The sequence below is a fragment of the Haliotis rufescens genome, unplaced genomic scaffold (genome assembly GCF_023055435.1).
Source record: "Haliotis rufescens isolate VD_foot unplaced genomic scaffold, xgHalRufe1.0.p SCAF_14, whole genome shotgun sequence".
In the NCBI taxonomy this organism is placed as follows: Eukaryota; Metazoa; Mollusca; class Gastropoda; order Lepetellida; family Haliotidae; genus Haliotis; species Haliotis rufescens.
The window spans coordinates 6336675-6357318 of NW_025963824.1; the positions used below are offsets into that span (position 1 = coordinate 6336675).

Below are 20644 nucleotides of genomic sequence, written 5' to 3' on the forward strand. Positions count from 1 at the left end.
ATGACCTATGTGGGAGTGACCATTTCCCCACGGTGCTTAAACCAATTAATACCGCTGATGATCCACCTTCACCTCGATGGAATTTTGTGAAGGCTGATTGGCTTTTATTTCAATCTTTATGCAAAGATAAATTACTACCTACGTCTTTTGAGAATGTTACTGATCTGATTCAGTTGTTCTCAGATCTACTGAATGAAATTGCTGATGAATCAATACCTAAGTCCTCGATCAACCCACGTGTTCGTAAACCGTGGTTTGATGCTAATTGCAAACAAGCTAGGAAATGTCGTAAGAAGGCGGAGAAATACTTCCGTAAACATCCAAATGTCCATAACTTGAACATCGTCAAAATTTCAAATGCTAAGGCGAGACGTCTATTCAAACAAAATAAACGTCAATCCTGGCAGAATTATGTCTCAAAAATTAACTCTCGTACCCCCATGTCCAAGGTGTGGAACATGATCAAAAAGATCAAAGGCAAGGGATCAAATTCTACAGTAAACCATCTAAAGGATGGCGATACTTTGCTAACGACTAAATCTGATATTGCCAATAGCCTTGGGAAAACGTTATCTCAACATTCGTCTTCATCAAATTACGTTCCTGAATTTCAAAAATATCAGCTCCAACAGGAAAAGAAAAAAGTAAATTTTACATCTGATAATGGTGAAGATTACAATGAGGTATTTTCACTACAAGAGCTATATACTGCCTTAGGGCAAGCTCATGATACAGCAGCAGGCGCTGATAATATTCATTATCAGCTGCTGAAACATTTGCCTGATTCGTGTTTAGAAACACTATTAAATATATTTGACAATATCTGGACAACGGGTAACTTCCCTTCACCTTGGCGGAATGCTGGCGTCATTCCAATACCTAAACCCGGCCGGGATCATACGGATCCTTCAAACTATAGGCCAATATCTCTTACGAGCTGTGTTTGTAAGACCATGGAAAGACTGGTCAATAACAGATTAATATGGTACTTAGAAAGAAATAATCTTATTACAAATATTCAATGTGGTTTTAGAAAAAAAAGAAGTACTATTGACCATTTGGTTCGATTGGAGACATTTGTAAAAAATGCTATCATCAATAAACAACACACTGTAATCAATATTTTTCGATTTAGAAAAGCCTATAATACAACCTGGAAACACGACATTTTAAAAGACCGTCATGACATGGGATTGAGAGGCCGTTTGCCTAATTTCATATCACAGTTTTTGACTGATAGAAGTTTCCAGGTACGTGTAGGATCCACCTTGTCTGATGTTTATGATCAAGATCAGGGTGTCCCACAGGGTAGCATTTTATCCGTAACTTTGTTTAGTATAAAAATAAATAGTTTATCTAAGGTTTTAAATGACTCTGTTGATGGGTCATTGTTTGTTGATGATTTTAATGTATCCTGTCGAGGAAAAAACATGCACACGATAGAGAGACAGTTGCAGCTTTGTCTTAATAAAATCAATGATTGGTCTGAATGTAATGGCTTTAAATTTTCTAAATCAAAAACAAATTGCATTCATTTCTGTCGGAAATATAAACCCCATAATGATCCAGTCTTACATCTAGCAGGCACTCCCATTAAAGTTGTAAAAGAAACGAAATTCTTCGGTATAATTTTTGATCACCATCTTACTTTTCTACCACACATTAAATATCTTAAAGCAAAATGCCTAAAGGCGGTAGATCTATTAAAAGTTATCTCCAATTCCAAGTGGGGAGGGGACCAGTCAACCCTTCTTCTCTTATATCGTTCACTCATCCGTTCTAAACTGGATTATGGCTCCATCATCTATGGTGGAGCCTGCAAAAGCAATCTAAAGATATTAGATGCTATTCATCATCAAGGTCTAAGACTCTGTCTAGGATCTTTCCGTACTTCTCCAATTAACAGCTTGTATATTGAGGCCGATGAGCCATCACTTGAAAAACCGCCGCATTAAACTATACACATTAAAAAAAAGTGTTGCACCCCCTATACTTTTTCATGGAGGGGTGTTTTGAAAGGGTGTAAAGATAACCGAATTAATATTATTACCAGGATTTCGTGTATACCAACAAACCAGTGTATTGTCTATACAATGAACTTAAATGGGGTATTCCATGACCTTATGGCATGTAATAATCTCATGCTGAACTACAACGAAGACGCATTAAGTATGGTGACATCTCAATAATTTTTAGTGACCAAATTCATCCAATAGGGTAAGAATGTCATATGGAGATTTGACGAACACAGTAAGTCAATATCGAGAACTTCCACCAAGCACTTGGATCACAGCTTGAAGTCTTCGTCTCATACTCCTCACCAGACGTTGGAATCGCTCCATGGGCAGCTGCTGCCACTCCTCGTGTAATGCTGCTTCCAATTCACGCAAGTTCTGTGGAGGAGGGTCCCGACGATAAATCAGGCGTCCCAAAATGTCCCATACATGTTCCAGAGGATTCAGATCTGGACTCATTGCTGGCCATGGAATCTGCGTCAGAGCATTGTTGTGGATAACCTGGGTCACAGCTCGTGAACGATGTGGTCTGGCATTGTCATCCATGAATATTGGTCTGGTGGCCAGTGGATGATTGTCAAAATGGGGCACCACAACTGGATTCAGCACCTCTTGGATGTAGCGCTCCCCTGTCAAGTTGCCTCGTATGGTCACTAAATCAAGCTTACAATCAAATGAGAAGCATCCCCAGACCATAACAGATCCACCTCCATATGGTACAGTTGGTATGATGTTTCTTGCAGTATAAGCTGTTCCAGGACGCCTCCATACTCTCACTCTGCCATCCACAACATGCAGAAGGAACCTGCTTTCGTCCGACCAGTGGACTCAAGTTCCAGTTCTGTCTCAGTCTACACCAGGCTAGACGTAGTCGTTTGTGGTTGTCTGTGAGTTTAGGTCGCTTGATAACCCTTCTGGACTTCAACCCTGCAGCTTTAAGACGATTTCTCACGGTCTGGCTACTGAACTGTTGACGAGGAAGCCAAAGACGTTTCAAGGTTGTGCTTGTAGCAAATGGATGACGCCTTACCACCCTCAACAACGCTCTGTCATCTCTAACTGTGGTCTTACGTGGTCTGCCAGAGGGTCTGCGATTCCTTACATCATTAGTTTGTGCGTGTTTTCTGACCAAACGGCTTATTGTTGAGTAGTGATGTCCGGTTCTTCTGCCAATCTCCTTGAACGAAAGACCTGCTCCATGAAGGCCAATAATCTGCCACTTGACTGCTTCTGACAATCGTCTACCCGCCATTGTGGGTTACAATAAACTAGGCTGTCAGAGAACATCTTTTATAGGCGATGTTGAGCTTAAGAAGATACTGCAATCTGCAAATGTCATGCACCATGCAATTCACGTGCTGATTGCTACGTTTTAGTGATCATCTTCCCTCCGAAAACATTACACATTTAACATCAGATCCCCAAGGAATACCTACCATTAAAACCAGTCGGGCGTTTTAAATGTTGTGATGTATCAAACGTATTAATGTGGGGGTGCAACACTTTTTTTACTGTGTATATCTTTACAGTATATTACAAAGTTATATTCTAATGAGTCCAACCCTGCCTACAACTGTGTTTTTTATCCCCTTTATGAGGATCTGTACCATAAGAAATCATCTCTTATTCCCCCTCTGGGAATAAGAATTAAACCTTGCCTTTCTGCTGCTGATATTGATCTCCAAACTATATCTCCTTTCCGACTCCTGTCTTCTCCTCCTTGGCAATTGGTGCAGCCACATGTGGACCTGTCACTGTCCAAACTAAAGAAAGCAGACACAAATCAACTTCAGTACCAACAGGAATATAATCAATTACGAGCTTCTTACAATACTTACAAATCAATCTTTACCGATGGATCCAAGGATGGTGGCGCTGTCGCCAGCGCCACCATCGTTGGAACCAAAACTATATCAACCAGATTGCCAGGTTATTCTTCCATATTTACAGCAGAATCAAAAGCTATTTTAACAGCTCTTGAATATATTCAACGATCTAAACATATGCAATTCATTATTTTTTCAGACTCTCTGTCCTGTCTTTAGGCTATCAAAAATAATTTGTGTACGCATCCCGTTTTACTTGACATCATAGAAGTACAAAATGAGCTTGCTACTGGCCAATACGACATCGTCTTCTGTTGGTTGCCCAGCCATGTTGGAATCGTTGGCAACTCCTTGGCTGATGCTGCTGCAAAAGCAGCACTCAACAAATCTGTGACACCACTTCTGATCCCGTACACCGATTATAAACCCGTGATTTGATCTTACATCAGAGATCTAATGCAAAAGAAGTGGGACACCAAAGTAGGTATAAATAAATTACATGAAATCAAACCAAATATCGAATATACCTTCTTGGGCTGTCAGTCCAGATTTGAAGAGGTCATTATGCGACGATGCCGTATTGGCCATTGCCGTTACACCCATGAATATTTGTTGAAAGGTGAGGATCCTCCGTTCTGCATCCCTTGTGATGAAAGAATCACTGTCAAGCATATCTTGCTTGACTGCGTTGATTTTTCCATCACAAGGGATAAATATTTCCAGGTCAAAACTATAAAGGATCTTTTTAATACTATAAGTACTCATTTAGTTATTGGTTTTTTAAAAGAAATTGAATTGTATCATAAACTCTGTTAATATATTTTGTGTATAACAACTTTTTAAATTTAGTAGAATGCATTTATATCTGAGATTGTTAGTGGCAGTATCCTCGAAGGGGGTTGAAGTACTGTAAAATTATTGTCCCCCTGAGAGGATATCGTAAGTCCGTGTCATTCACAGAATATTTACATTTACTACGCTTTTAAACGTAGGATTTCTGTCATTTTAATTGTGGCTAAAATTATGTACAATCACCAGCGACTGAAGGGATGATGTAAATCCTGCTAGGGTCCATGCAGGTAGCAAAGGTAATGTAAGTCCCCATGGTCCCTAGTATGGTGATGTACCTTCGGTTGCTGGCGCTCTATAGCCCGTTTTTATAATGTAATGTTATGTATAGTGCTATTGATTTTATTATTACATACTAGTTTTAAATTTATTGCTGTGATACGTCTAGTTGTTTTACTGTCCCTTGTTGGCAGGGTTTTACAATCGTTTCAATATAAGTATTCTATTTAACTATTGATAGTCACGATATGGCTGAAATATTGCCGATGTGACTTAAAATTTTAACTCACACACTCACTCACTATAACATCGGAGTGGATTTGGGACATAAACCTCCACTCCGATGTTAAAGAACCAGCTTTAATTGATTTAGGAAGAGTTGTGTTTGTGTGTTGACAATCTTACCATCCTTTGTCTTTCTGGTAAATCGTTTAACTGCAGTGACGCCTTGGTTTTGTAATTCAGTTGCAATGTCCTCTTCTGTCATGTCTGACAGACAGCGAAAGCGATCTCTCACAATACCTCTGCAAGAATTCAGTGTCTTGTGCACCGAGACAACAACCTTTGTGTTAACGAACTGCTGGAGACCCAGCAGATAAACGGATTGTTGTCTCCGTGCACATTCAACAAGGATTGAGTCAGAACGAAGACGTGTGACATTCTTCACTTCCCCAGGTACTTTGGATCCCTTGGAGATGACAAAAGGATTGAGCTTTAAAGGCGGGCCATCAGCGGATGAAATAACGATGAACCTAGGCCAAGAATCGGCCACTTGAGGAGAGACATCTTCATCAGACGAGACAGAATATGTATGCCTACGCTTGTTTGTTTTTGAAGAACCAGAGTGCAGATTTAGAGACATGTTGTAAGTATAAGTTTCAGCATCCCTGCTCCCCACCCACCATCAATGTCAACAAGGACGGTGTGCAGTGGAAGCCAGGCAACAACACCAAGGTTACAGGGATGTTATACTCCAGAAATAAAGACTTGAAAAGCTATGAAAATTAAAAGAAGTAATGTCAGGCTGGTTCGGCCCATGACATAATTACCAAGAACCACAGATTTCAGAGGTCCGTATCATCAGATTGGCGCATGAGCCACCGCCTTCTGGCATAGGACTCTAGGCAATAATATACATATATGCATTAATAACGATATCATATTTCAGAATGAACCAGTTTTTAATACGATATTTCTGTGATATGTTTTCCATGCACAGGGCATGGCGTGACCAGCCGATTGATAGAATCGGGCAAATTCTACCATCCGTCTAGGCGAAGTGGTGTGTTGGGCAAAAGGAACACTTTTCCTGGCTCCAGTGCCCTCAACCACCAGAATCCCGTCCTCCGCCGACACGGGCGCAACCCACGGCAAACGGGTTGCCCAATTCGGTCGCCTTTTACGAACAGCAATGGGGTGCTGTTGACAAATTCTACCCCGAGTCAACACGGGGGAAGAGCTATTAGCGCTACCCAGCACTCACCACGAGGAGGCTGTTCTTCACGAGTGCCGAAACGGATAAAGAAATAGACCAGGGCTCTCCAACAGTTACCCATCTATGTAGAAGTTCACAATCCGTGTGCATTTCAGTGTTTTGTGTATCTTCTCACCCTGTCTATGGGAGGCACTCGTGAAGAGCAACCTCCTCGTGGTGAGTACTGGGTAACGCTAATCGCTCTTCCCCCGTGTGGAACCGGGGCAGAATATTTCCACAGCCTCCCATTGCTGGTCGTATGAGGCGACTAAAATGGGCAACCTGTTTGCCGTGGGTTGCGTCCCTGTGTCGGCGGAGGACGGGAGTCTGGTAGTTGAGGGCACTGGTTCCTGGAACTGTGTTCCTTTGCCCAACACACTACTTCGACCCTTACTTCGCCTAGACGGGTGGTAAGATGGGCCCGGTCTTATCAATCGGCTGGTCATGCCAGGCCCTGTGCGTAATATTGTATATGCAGACGTGTGTTGTATTTTAATGTATATTTTGGCCTTGGCCGTCCATAAATTGTGTGTATTCTAACTTTTGGATTGAATACATTGCCTAGAGTCTTACGCCAGAAGGCGGTGGCTCATGGGCCAATCTGGTACTTTCGACCTCTGAGTTCTGTAAGTCTTCAATTTCTTGTCATGGGCCGGACCAGCCTGGCATTTTATTTGTTAGACAAATGCAGCTATTCATGTTGTTTTTACTGGAGTATAACACCTCTGTATCCCTGATGTTTGCATGTTGGAGATCCGGTGCAGGAAAACATCGCTCTTTGTAGCACTCCATGGTGGGTGGGGAGCAGGGGTGCTGAATCAATTACTTTCATTATGGCACACAATCATTCTGGTTCAAACCGCACTGACAAGAAGAGACGTCTGGAAGCTGAGATTTTCTCATCTGACGACGATGCTTCTATTTCACGAACTTCAAATTCTTGGGCTCGGTTTATCGTAGTGGAATCACATAATCAACTACCTTTGAAAATCAATCCCTTTGCAATATCTAAAGCCATTGAAGGTATCTGTGGTGGGGTGAAGAATGTTTCACGGCTCCGGAGCGGCTCTCTTTTGGTGGAGTGTGCACGGAGACAGCAGGCTATTAATCTTTTAAAATGTACTAGCTTTGCTAACACAGAAGTTGTTGTTTCTGAACACAGAACGTTGAATTCGAGTCGAGGGATCATCCGCGACAGAGCTCGTTGCCTGGCTGAAATGTCAGAAGATGACATTTTGGAAGAACTTAAATCACAGAATGTCACATCAGTGAAACGTTTCAATAGAAAAGATGGTGAAAATTTCATTCCAACAAATACTTATTTGTTCTCCTTTTCTCTTTCAACAATTCCACAATCTATTAAGGCAGGCTATTTTAACATATGTCCCCAATCCACTCTGGTGTTACAAATGTCAGAAGTTTGGGCACGGCTCCAAATCATGTGATCGTCCGACTGTTTGCCACCGTTGTGGTGGAAATCATGATGGTTCAGGCTGTACAGCAGACCTGAAATGTACAAATTGTAAGGGTCAACATGTAGCGTCATCAAAATCCTGTCCTTTTTGGACACGTGAAAAAGACATTTTGACAATCAAATGTCAAAACAACGTCAGTTACTTTGATGCGAAAAAACTCTATGATAGCCGGACACCTTCATCCAAACAATCTTATGCTGCTGCTGCTGCTGTCTCTCGCCCTTCAACCAGTAGATCTATAGAATGTCAGACGGACTTGACGTGGACACATTCTGAACATCCGCTGCCTCTGACAACATCATGTGACAGTCAAACAACTCATTCTGTCAGCCCAGGTGAAATGTCTTCAGATTCTATCATTGTGACTCAGGTTGTGGCCCCATCTACACCCACTCCTGATCTACCAGCTACCAACAAACCATCAACTGAAATGCCCAAAAAACAAAAGAAGAAACAAAACAAGAAAATTTCTACAAAGATCCCTAATATCACTGAAACATCTGTAGATGTTCACAATTACTTTGAGCCTCTTGAGATGGATGTCACCCCATCTTCACACCACAGCAGTGGTGACTCCTCTTCACGTTTACGTGAACGATCTCCGGTAGAACCACCATGAATCATTCGAATCTAATTCAATGGAATTGCCGAGGACTTAGGCACAATTTTAACGAACTGCAATTATTATCAACGGATATTTGTCCATCAGCAATTGCTTTACAAGAAACGTACCTTAAAACAACCGACACATTTGATTTAAGGCAGTATAGTTCGTATCATTCCTTCTCTCCTCCGGGAGATAAAGCTACTGGAGGAGCTTCTATTTTGGTGCGGCGGGGCGTTGTTCACAGTCCTGTTCCGCTTGACACGAATATGCAAGCTGTTGCAGTTAGACTTACACTGCATATTGCCTTCACACTTTGCTCCTTATACATTCCTCCATCTTCAAATCTTCAGCGTAATGATCTCCAAAAACTGTACGACCAGCTCCCAAAGCCCTGTGTCATCATGGGTGATCTAAATGGGCATAATCCTTTATGGGGAGGTTCTATCATTAATCAAAAGGGTAAAGTCATCGAAGATTTTGTTTCTGATAATGACCTCTGCATCTTTAACGATGACTCGGACACTTACTTACACCCTGCAACTGGTACGTATTCATCATTAGATCTGTCTTTGACGGATTCAGTGTTGTTGAATGAATTCTCATGGTCCGTCCATGATGACCTATGTGGGAGTGACCATTTCCCCACCGTGCTTAAACCCATTCATCCCGTTGATGATCCACCTTCACCTCGATGGAATTTTGTGAAGGCTGATTGGCTGTTATTTCAATCTTTATGCAAAGATAAATTACTACCTACTTTTTTTCAGAATGTTACTGACCCGATTCAGTTGTTCTCAGATCTACTGAATGAAATTGCTGATGAATCAATACCTAAGTCCTCGATCAACCCACGTGTTCGTAAACCGTGGTTTGATGCTAATTGCAAACAAGCTAGGAAATGTCGTAAGAAGGCTGAGAAGTACTTCCGTAAACATCCCACTGTCCATAATTTAAATATTGTAAAAATTTCAAATGCCAAGGCAAGACGTCTATTTAAGCAAAATAAACGTCAATCCTGGCGGACTTATGTCTCCAAAATTAACTCTCGTACCCCTATGTCCAAGGTATGGAACATGATTAAAAAGATCAAAGGCAAGGGATCAAATTCTACAGTTAACCATCTGAAGGATGGCGATACTTTGTTAACTGATAAATCTGCCATTGCCAATAGCATTGGTGAAACTTTATCTCATCATTCTTCTTCATCTAATTACGCTCCTGAATTTAAAAAATATCAGCTTCAACAGGAAAAGAAAAAAGTAAATTTTACATCTGATAATGGTGAAGATTACAATGAGGTATTTTCACTACATGAGCTATATACTGCCTTAGGGCAAGCTCATGATACAGCAGCAGGCGCTGATAATATTCATTATCAGCTACTGAAACACTTGCCCGAATCATGCCTTGAAACTATGTTAAATATATTCGATGATATTTGGACATCTGGGATGTTTCCAGCTTCATGGCATAAAGCCATTGTTATCCCCATTCCCAAACCTGGGCGGGATCATTCTGATCCATCAAATTACCGACCTATCTCTTTAACTAGCTGTGTTTGTAAAACGATGGAACGCATGGTAAATAATCGATTAGTGTGGTACTTGGAAACAAATAATCTTCTTACCAATATACAATGCGGTTTCCGTAAAAACAGAAGTACTATCGATCATTTAGTGCGTTTAGAATCGTTCATTAAAAATTCCATTGTAAATAGACGACATGCTGTATCGATCTTTTTCGATTTAGAAAAAGCATACGATACAACATGGAAACATGGTATTTTAAAAGATCTTCATGATTTTGGATTAAGAGGCCGTTTGGCTCATTTCATATCACAGTTTTTAACAGACAGGCAATTTCAAGTCCGAGTGGGTACAACCCTGTCTGATCATTATAATCAGGATCAGGGTGTCCCACAAGGCAGTATTTTGTCTGTCACTTTATTCAGTATAAAAATTAACAGTTTATCAAAAGTTTTAAATGATTCAGTTGATGGATCACTTTTTGTGGATGATTTTAATCTATCTTGTCGTGGTAAAAATATGCACACAATTGAAAGGCAATTACCATTATGTCTTAATAAAATTAACAAGTGGTGTCTAGAAAACGGGTTTAAATTTTCCAAATCAAAAACTAATTGCATACATTTCTGCAGAAAATATAAACCGTATAAGGACCCTGAACTATTTCTGAATGGCACTCCTATCAAAGTTGTTAAGGAAGCCAAGTTCTTGGGACTTATTTTTGATCATCACTTAACTTTCCTCCCGCATATTAAATACCTAAAAGCTAAATGCCTGAAGGCACTCGATCTATTGAAAGTTGTTTCTAATTCAAAGTGGGGAGGGGATCAAACAACCCTCTTACACTTATACAGGTCACTCATCCGTTCAAAACTGGATTATGGCTCCATCGTCTATGGTGGAGCCTGTAAAAGTAATTTATTAAAACTTGATACGATACATCATCAGGGCCTGAGGCTTTGCCTTGGAGCTTTTAGAACGTCTCCCATTCACAGTCTCTATATAGAAGCAGATGAACCTTCTCTTAAACAACGCCGTCTAAAATTATCTTTGCAATATGTCACTAAATTATATTCTAATCAGTCCAATCCAGCTTTTAATTGCGTCTTCAATCCTCTTTACCAAGATATTTACAATAAAAAGTCGTCTCTTGTTCCACCACTCGGAATCAGAATCCAGTCTGCCTTGTTTGCTTCCAATATTAAACTGCAAGATATAGCTCCAACTCAACTGTTTTTAACACCTCCTTGGCAAATGGTACGGCCAGAGGTTGACCTTACATTAACAAAATTAAAGAAATCAGCTACAAACCAATTAATTTACCAACAAGAATACCTTCAACTAAGAAACACTTACGACACTTATAAATCTATATTTACAGATGGATCCAAGGATGGTGGCGCAGTTGCTAGTGCCACCGTCATTGGATCCAGAACAATATCTTCACGTTTACCTGATAACAGTTCCATATTCACTGCAGAAGCAAACGCCATTTTTACAGCACTTAAATATATCAGTAATCAATCTAAACATAAACAATTCATACTGTTTTCAGATTCTCTTTCATGCCTTCAGGCGATTAAAAATATGTCATCCAAACATCCACTTTTAATCGAAATTCTTGAATTATTTAATGATCTTGCTACTGGCCAATATGACATCGTCTTTTGTTGGTTACCAAGCCATGTTGGTATCATTGGTAACACAATGGCCGATGCTGCTGCAAAAGCAGCCCTCAACAAATCTGTGACACCACTTCTGATCCCATATACTGATTTTAAACCCATGATTCGATCTTACATCCGAGATCTTATGCAACAGAAGTGGGACGCCCAAGTAGGTATCAATAAATTACATGAAATTAAACCAAATATCGGTTACACCTACTTGGGCTGTCAGTCCAGATTTGAAGAGGTCATTATGCGACGATGTCGTATTGGCCATTCAAGATATACACATGAGTATCTTTTAAATGGTGAAGATCCTCCGTTTTGCATCCCTTGTGATGAAAGAATCACGGTCAAGCATGTCCTGCTTGACTGTATTGATTTTTCCATCACAAGGGATAAATATTTCAGTGTAAAAACAGTGAAGGACCTTTTTAGTAAAGTTAACTCTCATTTAATACTATGTTTTTTAAAAGAAATAGAACTTATACATAAATTTTGATGTAATTGTTGTATTGTTTTAAAGATTGGTAGTGCAAAATTCATAACTGAGATTGTTAGTGGCTGTACCCTCGAGTGGGGTTGAAGTAGCGTAAAATTATTGTCCCCCTAAGAGGGTATGTAAGTCCCATATCCTTCAAAGTATTTTTCTGCATGCCAGGTTTTTAATCGTAGAATATTCGTCATTTTAGTTTGGCTTAATTGGTACACTGTCGCCAGTGACTGAAGGGATGATATAAATCCTGCCGGGGTCCATGCAGGAAGCAAAGGTACTGTAAGTCCCCATGGACCCTAGCATGGTGATCTATCTTCAGTTGCTGGCGATCTCTAGCCAATTTTTATATTGTGTTCTCTGATATTTATGACTTTTATATATTCTCAACTAGTTTTAAATAGATTCTGTGATATTCTAGTTATTGTACTGTCCTTCGTTGACAGCTTTTTATATTGTATAAATATATGTATTATTAATGTACTTCTCGTCACGATATGGCTGAAATATTGCCGATGTGACGTTAAATATTAACTCACTCACTCACTGTCTATGGGAGTGAACTTCCCTCCCAATCCAGAACACCAATTGAACCTCCATGAGTTTTAATCCCATCATACAGTGGAATTGTAGAGGATTTAGGAATAATTTTAATGATTTACAGGTATTAATTCAAGACTTTATACCATCAGCATTTTGCTTACAAGAAACTTTCCTGAAAACAACCAATAAATTCGATTTACGATATTATGGTTCATATCACAGCTTTTCCCCTCCAGGTGATAAGGCTATGGGGGTGGGGGGTCTTCTGTTGTAATGAGGCAGGGCATCATTCACAGTCCTGTTTCTCTTAATACCCGACTTCAGGCTCTTGCAGTACGTGTCACTATGCATATTGTTTTTACTTTGTGCTCTCTTTATGTTCCTCCATCTTCAAATCTCCGTCAAGCTGATTTTCAAGCCCTGTATGACCAGCTCCCAAAGCCCTGTGTTGTTATGGGTGATTTCATTTCTAACAATGATTTATGTATTTTCAATGACAATTCTAAAACCTATTTACATCCTGGAACAGGTACGTACTCATCGCTTGATCTCTCTCTCACAAACTCTGATCTGCTTAATGAATTCGAATGGTCAGTCCACGATGAACTCTGTGGCAGTGACCATTTCCCGACAATATTAAAACCTGTCATCCCATCTGACGTTCCTCCTTCAACAAGATGGAACTTTTCAAAACCCAACTGGCCATTGTTTGAAATACTAGCTTCAAACATATTAACACCTGCACTTTTTACTGACATATCTGATCCAATACAAGCTTTTTCTGATGAACTAAATAAAATAGCTGATACCTCTATTCCTAAGTCCTCTGCATATCCTCACATCCGTAAACCATGGTATACTAATGAGTGCAAACTAGCTAGGAAGGGAAGGAAAAAAGCTGAACACTATTTCCGTCGCCATCCTATGGTCCATAATTATCCCCCGCCGCGCGAAAGCGCGAAGCGGGGGATATAGTATTCACGACCGTCCGTACGTCCGTACGTCTGTACGTCCGTCCGTACGTCCCACCTGTTTGTTGCCGCGATATCTCAAGAACTAAACACTGGATTGTCTTCATATTTGGAACTATGGTGAATATACAGACTCCGCAGACACCAGTCGGTTTTGGTGACCTTGATCCCATTTTCAAGGTCACAGCAGGCAAATCTGCTTTTGGAGTTGGAAAACGGTGTTGCCGCGATATCTCAAGAACTAAACACCGGATTGTCTTCATATTTGGAACTATGGTGTATATACAGACTCCGCAGACACCAGTCGGTTTTGGTGACCTTGATCCCATTTTCAAGGTCACAGCAGGCAAATCTGCTTTTAGAGTTGGAAAACGGTGTTGCCGCGATATCTCAAGAACTAAACACTGGATTGTCTTCATATTTGGAACTATGGTGTATATACAGGCGGGGGATATTTCGTCACTCTGTGACAAATACTTGTTTGATTAAATATACAATCTGAAACGCAAAGGCCAGACGGACATTTAAACAAAATAAACGACCATCTTGGCAGAACTATGGCACAAAGGTAAATTCACTGACACGATGTCTAAAGTATGGAACATGATCCAAAAGATCAAAGGTAAAGGCTCCAAAGCCAGCACACACCTTAAAAATGGGGATGAATTGCTTACTGATAGTTCAGATATTGCTAATAAACTGGGAGACTAAATATGTACCTAAATTTCAAAAATACCAACAGCAGCAGGAAAAGACAAGTATTAATTTTAAATCAGATAATGGGGAAGACTACAATGAAATATGTTTCGTTCATGAGCTCCATACCGCCCTTGGGCAAGCTTATGATACTGCTTCGGGAGCTGATAACATACATTATCAACTCTTGAAACATTTACCGGAACCTTGTTTATAACATATTGCTATTATTTGACGATATCTGGACATCTGGTAATTTTCCTTCATCATAGCGTGATGCCATAGTTATTCCTGTACCAAAACCGGGACGGTATCATACCGATCCCTCAAATTATAGACCCATTTCATTGACTAGCTGCGTTTGCTAAACCATGGAACGCATGGTCAATAATAGACTGACATGGTACTTAGAATCCAATAATTTACTAACAAATATTCAATGTGGTTTTCGTAACAATCGCAGTACCATTGACCATTTAGTTGGATTAGAGTCATTCGTTAAGAATGCAATAATGAATAAGCAACATGCAGTGTCTATCTTTTTCGATCTAAAAAAAGCATATGACACTGCATGGAAGCACGGTATTTTAAAAGATTTTCATGATTTTGGATTAAGAGGAAGATTAACGAGCTATTGTTGAAGTTGCCAGAATACTTAAATGAACAAATAGATAAACTCAATAGTCATCGGATTTGTCATAGTGAGTCGTATATAGTGTTTCCAACATCACTCTTATTGAAGTGAGTGAGTGAGTGAGTTAAATTTTAAGTCACATCGGCAATATTTCAGCCATATCGTGACTATCAATAGTTAAATATAATACATACATTGAAACTTGTATAAAAACCTGCCAACGAAGGACAGTAAAATTACTAGATCATCACAGAAAAAGATATAAAACTAGTACGGAATTTTAAAAGAGAATAGCACTATACATAACGATACAAGATAAAAACAGGCTATAGATCGCCAGCAGCTGAAGGTAGATCACCATGCTAGGGTCCATGGGGACTTACAGTACTTTTGCTACCTGCATGGACCCCAGCTGGATTTACATCATCCCTTTAGCTGTTGGCGATTATGACAAATTTAGCCAAAGTTAAATGAACATAAATACTACTATTAAGAACGTGGTAGAAATAAATAGACTTTGAAAGACGTGGTCTTACATACCCTCTCTGGGGGCACTCTTATTGGAACAAAAAGTATATTGATATTGAATTCATATATTAACCGTTCACATTTATTTGTAGTAAGATAACTAAAACCGAGTCAAGAGCCGTCACTCTATTATCTAACAGAACCCTGAACGAATAAACATACATTAAAACAGTAAGTTTTAGAAATATGATTAATCAATATCCCATTCTACAGTTCAATATTTCTCTTTGCATGCTCGCCTCAGACTCGGGTTTAGTTATGTAACTGGTCATATATGTATAAGATTTATATCTGAATAATTTTAAGACATCTACATAACTGGTTGCGAACTAGTTACAGTTTTAAAATTTCACCGTATCAAGAAGAAAAGATTTGGCATAATGCACAAGTCGGCAATTACTGGTTGGCAGTTTTATCTCTTTCTAGGGTGATAGCTGTATGTATCTGTTACAATGTTAGATGAATCAGTTACATGTAAATTTCATTAATGGAAGAATGATATTTGAATTTCACACTTTCTAAAGTGATGGTTATCTGAAGATGTTCATCTTTTGAATCCCAGTTACCCTTACGTGTATCTTATCATTAAATTTTACGCATAAGTCTTTATTGATTCTCGCTATTGGTGAAATTATGCCGTCTTTGTACGACTATGATATTAGTAGTATACCATACAAGCATTGATAACGGTGCGTGTATATACACCGAAACGTTGCATGTTAATAAACCAAGAAGTCGAAAACCATAAGTATCTTTAGTTATTTAAACAACTTGAACATTGTGCACTATCTGTTACACATCTGTCAGTTTATATATGTAATAAGCATTTTGTCAGGGATTGTTTTACTAAATGTGTTAACACTTATATCACCCGTTTACACCATCTGCTGCTTCTGTCGAATAACAAGAGTTTGACGAATTCAAGTTTTACTGCATAACCATATTTTGGAAACATTTTAATTTTGTATTTGGCCTCATCGTAGAGTCCAGTCAAGCGCAAGCACAAAATCTTAAGACAAAGGGAAAAGAGAACAGATTAGGAAGCGGTCTGGTTGCCTCATCTACACCTCTGACAAGAGTTTACGACTTTTCAGGTATTTATTACCGAACTTTACAATAATGGTTCATAATTAGTGGCCAGGTTGAACTGTTGAAATGTGTCTGTGATTGCAGAAATGGGTGGCTCATACATGAGTTGATGATTGTTTTAAATAGATTTTATATTGTAAATATGAGGTGAGACTAATAAAATATCTGTCTGTCTGTAATTACGATAAGTAAGATTTGCCGTTGGCTTGGCATTCCACGTGAAGAAAGATAGTATAACGTTTGTGACTCGCCTGCAGTCGCAGATGAATTTCTTTACCATTTAAATTTCCAGGGCTCAATCATCAAAGAAAAACAGATATCCCTGTAAATTATTGTGCATGGCCAAATGTATATAAACTTTGCAAATGTATGCAGTCTGAAAACTTTTATGTCGATAACTATGTAATTTGAATTTGGTGGTTTTCGAGAAATAAAGCAAGTACAAGTTAACTGAATCATATGTGTTCATCAACCCAAGCCCATTCCTTAAATTGTACTTTTCTATGCAGATGGAGAAGATGACGATCAGGACTTACTGAGAAGAGCCTCAAGCTGTAGTATGTTTTTTCATCAAACACAATTCTATGAGCAGGTTCATGAATTTTCTTGTCACATTCGTGTAGTTTAACATGTAATTTGCTTTCATTTCAATCAGAGATTCACGTAGGTATGCTTAGACACGCAGTTATTTTCAACATCTGTATGGATATTCATAAAGATAAATGAAATCCTTATCCATCGAAATTTTGTCCCCATGTGGGTAGTTTTGTGGTGTTTACATAACTTTACAGGACCTAAGTGGCGATTAATGGTAGGTAGTGCATCGATGTGTCTGCAATTTACTTAGAAAATAGCACTCATACGGCATCTGATAAACAAATTAATGTTTCAGAGAATCAAGCTGTAATTCAAGTTGAGACTCATCGTATGAGACAAGGTATGTCACACAACGCATGAAATGATTTTTCGCATAGTATTAATAATCATACATTTATATGATTTTGGTACATCTTTAGCTGCCACTAGATACGCGGAAAGACACAGGAGGAACATCTCCATTATTGATAAGGATTGCTTAATCGACATTAAAATGCCCTAGCTAATGATATTCAAACACTCATTCGTCAACACCAATTACCATCGACCCGCAACAAGATCATTAAATGTAACTATCCTTTTTATGTTTGCCGCCGAGGCATGACGTTTGATGAGAAATTCATAGTGTCTTATATTCAAGCGGGATCTCAAATGACTGCAACCTAGTGCTTATAACACTTCAGATTGCAGTTGATGGCAAAATTAAGTTACTCTTTTTAATAAGAATATCAAGGAGTGGTAGTTCTGTTTGGCTCGAATATATTTTGAATTTGATTTTTGAATGCATATTTTGGAGAAGGTTGAAAATATCTTGAATATTGCACTTGAATTTTTCCCAGAACGTAAAACGGTCATCCAGGTGCTATGCAAGTATTTAATGTTTCTCTTAATTACAGGAAAGCCATCCCCTATGCAGAATTTCTCCAACTCATGAGGGTCATGGAAGGACGACTTCACAGGGCCATTACAGATTTGAAGGGCGAAGTCGGCGACATTAAAACGAAATTGGAAACCTAAACAGTGAGGTTAGAGACCTCAAGAGCAAACTTAATGAAAAGAATACACAGGTAAGTGATGATAGTCAACACAATGCCTTCAGTTTAAAATGCATTTTCTCGATATGATTTATCGTGTTTCAAGGGGAAAATTATAGTTAGATATATATTTACGTGTGACACGTACAATGTCACTACGAGCAAACATTGATTTTAAAAAATTGCATCCAGCCAGTGTTGGATCATGCGATATAACAGTAAGTGAACCAGTTGGGCATACCATGATACGTTTCACCGTCAGTTTTCACTATATTTGTATTTTCAGGTTACCGCCCTAACTGCAAAAGTTACACGTTTGGACAACAGGGTCCAGGAACCAACACAAACTTCGACCAAACCCAGCAAAATCAGTACAAACATAAGGGTAAGATCCCAGCAAAACATCAAAACGGCGGATATGTGGAAAACCGTGGAAAACCCGAAAAATACACATGTGTTTAGCGACCGACATTATACAGCGCGTTAAACGAGGGGAATCAACATAAACTATGTGTTGTTATTGGGAAGAAAAACACCATGTTTTCCCGAAGTACTCGGCACTAATAAGCGGATTAAGGTTCAATTCAGATACTTTCGGCTTGATTGTATTCACTTTCTTTATGTAAAATTATATTTGGCATGGGGGAGATTGCACTAGTGTAATGGTAAAACACCACTTTGTTTACAATCAAGTTGTAAACCAACGCATGGACCTGTTACTGTTGTGGTACGGTATATTGTAGACCTGGAGCATAGAGTGTTTTTGTATGTTGGATGAGTGTGTTTGGATGAGAAAGTGTTTGTATGCGTGAACGTTGTGTTTTTTTTACAGGCATGTCCAGAACTGTAAATGCGTGTGAGTTGTGCATGTATGCAAGCATGAAATTATTTATGTCTTGAGTGTGTGTGTGTGTGTGTGATCGTTACGTAACTTTGTGCATGGAGGTATCTGGGTGAGGTAGGTATGTTGTGGTGTGTCCACAGAGGTGGATGTGGGATGCGACTGTATTTTATCTTAATTTTATTATGATTTTATCAGTATTTTTTTTTTTTAAAGTGTCTTTTAGGCCAGAAATGAATGGCCAGGTGTATCTTTTTTAAATAGCTTGGGTTCAGCAATCGCATTAATTTCACGATTTACAGTAATCGATGCGTTTCTCATAAGACAATATCAAGTTTCGTTTCGATAGATTTATCTCACAGATAAAATCACCAATATTGATTCTTTCTATTGTCTGTTAACTATATTTTATCATTTTTTTTCCTTAGGCAGCATTGAAGGCAGCGATCGACCATGCTGAAACTGAGAAAGGGTGGACTATGGAGCCGATGTTCACATAAGTATCGTAGTGTGCAGTGATAATTTTGGAAAGGGACATAGGTTCATTCAGTTACAATTGATCATTTAATTTCGAAAATATCATTTTTACCATACTTGACAACCATAGAAACACTTTGTTTGGAGTCGACTTACACCAGGAAAACACTGTGGCATTGTAAGCACTATTTCTATTTAGATGTGTATCTTTGCGTCTGTGAGACCGAGTATGTAACCTATGTAAATATTCATCTTTTTTTAAACCCCTATAGGTTTGTCGTTGATAAAAGTTAATCAAAACTATTAAAAGTTGTATGTAATTTACCTTTGTTTCACTTATAGTTTTGTTACAGTACTTTTTATACAGATGAATAGATAGACTTGTTTTAAAATCTGATCGCCTTTTTAGTGTTCATTTTACCTACATAATCAATGAACGAGTCGTAAAGTTTTGTGTGCCTCAAGTTTTTCTGATAAAATTTGAGGTACATCCGAAAAAGACTGTTACGCAATTTTGGCAAAAATAATATTTTCTTAATACCACCACGATTACTTCTATTCCATGAATCCCGTTTCAGTAGAAATACTCATAAATAAAGTTTTAGAAATTTTTGTAATGGGAAATTATATGAGACAGTCACATAAATATATATCTTTTTGTTATTCTTGTACTAGAAAACTGTACCACAGGTCAATATATCTCAAATCTAAACGAATATGTTTTAAAGTCATTATGCAGTGAAATTATACCTAATAATCTCGCTGCTTTTAGTTACTTCAAAATAAGTTAATAAGTTCATGCTGAAGTCGTTAAAGAAAAATATATGTTATAGTTATTGGCATATGTATATTTCTGGTCATATCATAAAAGTAAAACATTTGTTGCAGGTTGGAGTCCTCACAGAATCGACAAGTTGTTAAATACATCTGGGACTTTTCTAAGATGATAGCTCCAAGCATGACAAAACAGGAATTTAAAGGTATTTTTATCATTTAAGTGTATTTCAAATGTACCACAATTGACTCTAGTTTTCCAAATGCATGTGTCCGTCATGAACATTTTTAAAACATTTCAATTTCATA

The 20644-nt window shown here is 38.7% G+C and overlaps 1 long non-coding RNA gene across 1 annotated transcript; it reads left to right on the forward strand.

The window, feature by feature from the left end:
• Nucleotides 1-18229: 18229 nt before the first annotated feature.
• Nucleotides 18230-19566, forward strand: LOC124112865. The gene is made up of 3 exons (XR_006857683.2): nt 18230-18276; nt 18530-18628; nt 19513-19566. It is a non-coding gene; the product is annotated as an uncharacterized LOC124112865 (long non-coding RNA).
• The last annotated feature ends 1078 nt before the right edge of the window (nt 19567-20644 follow it).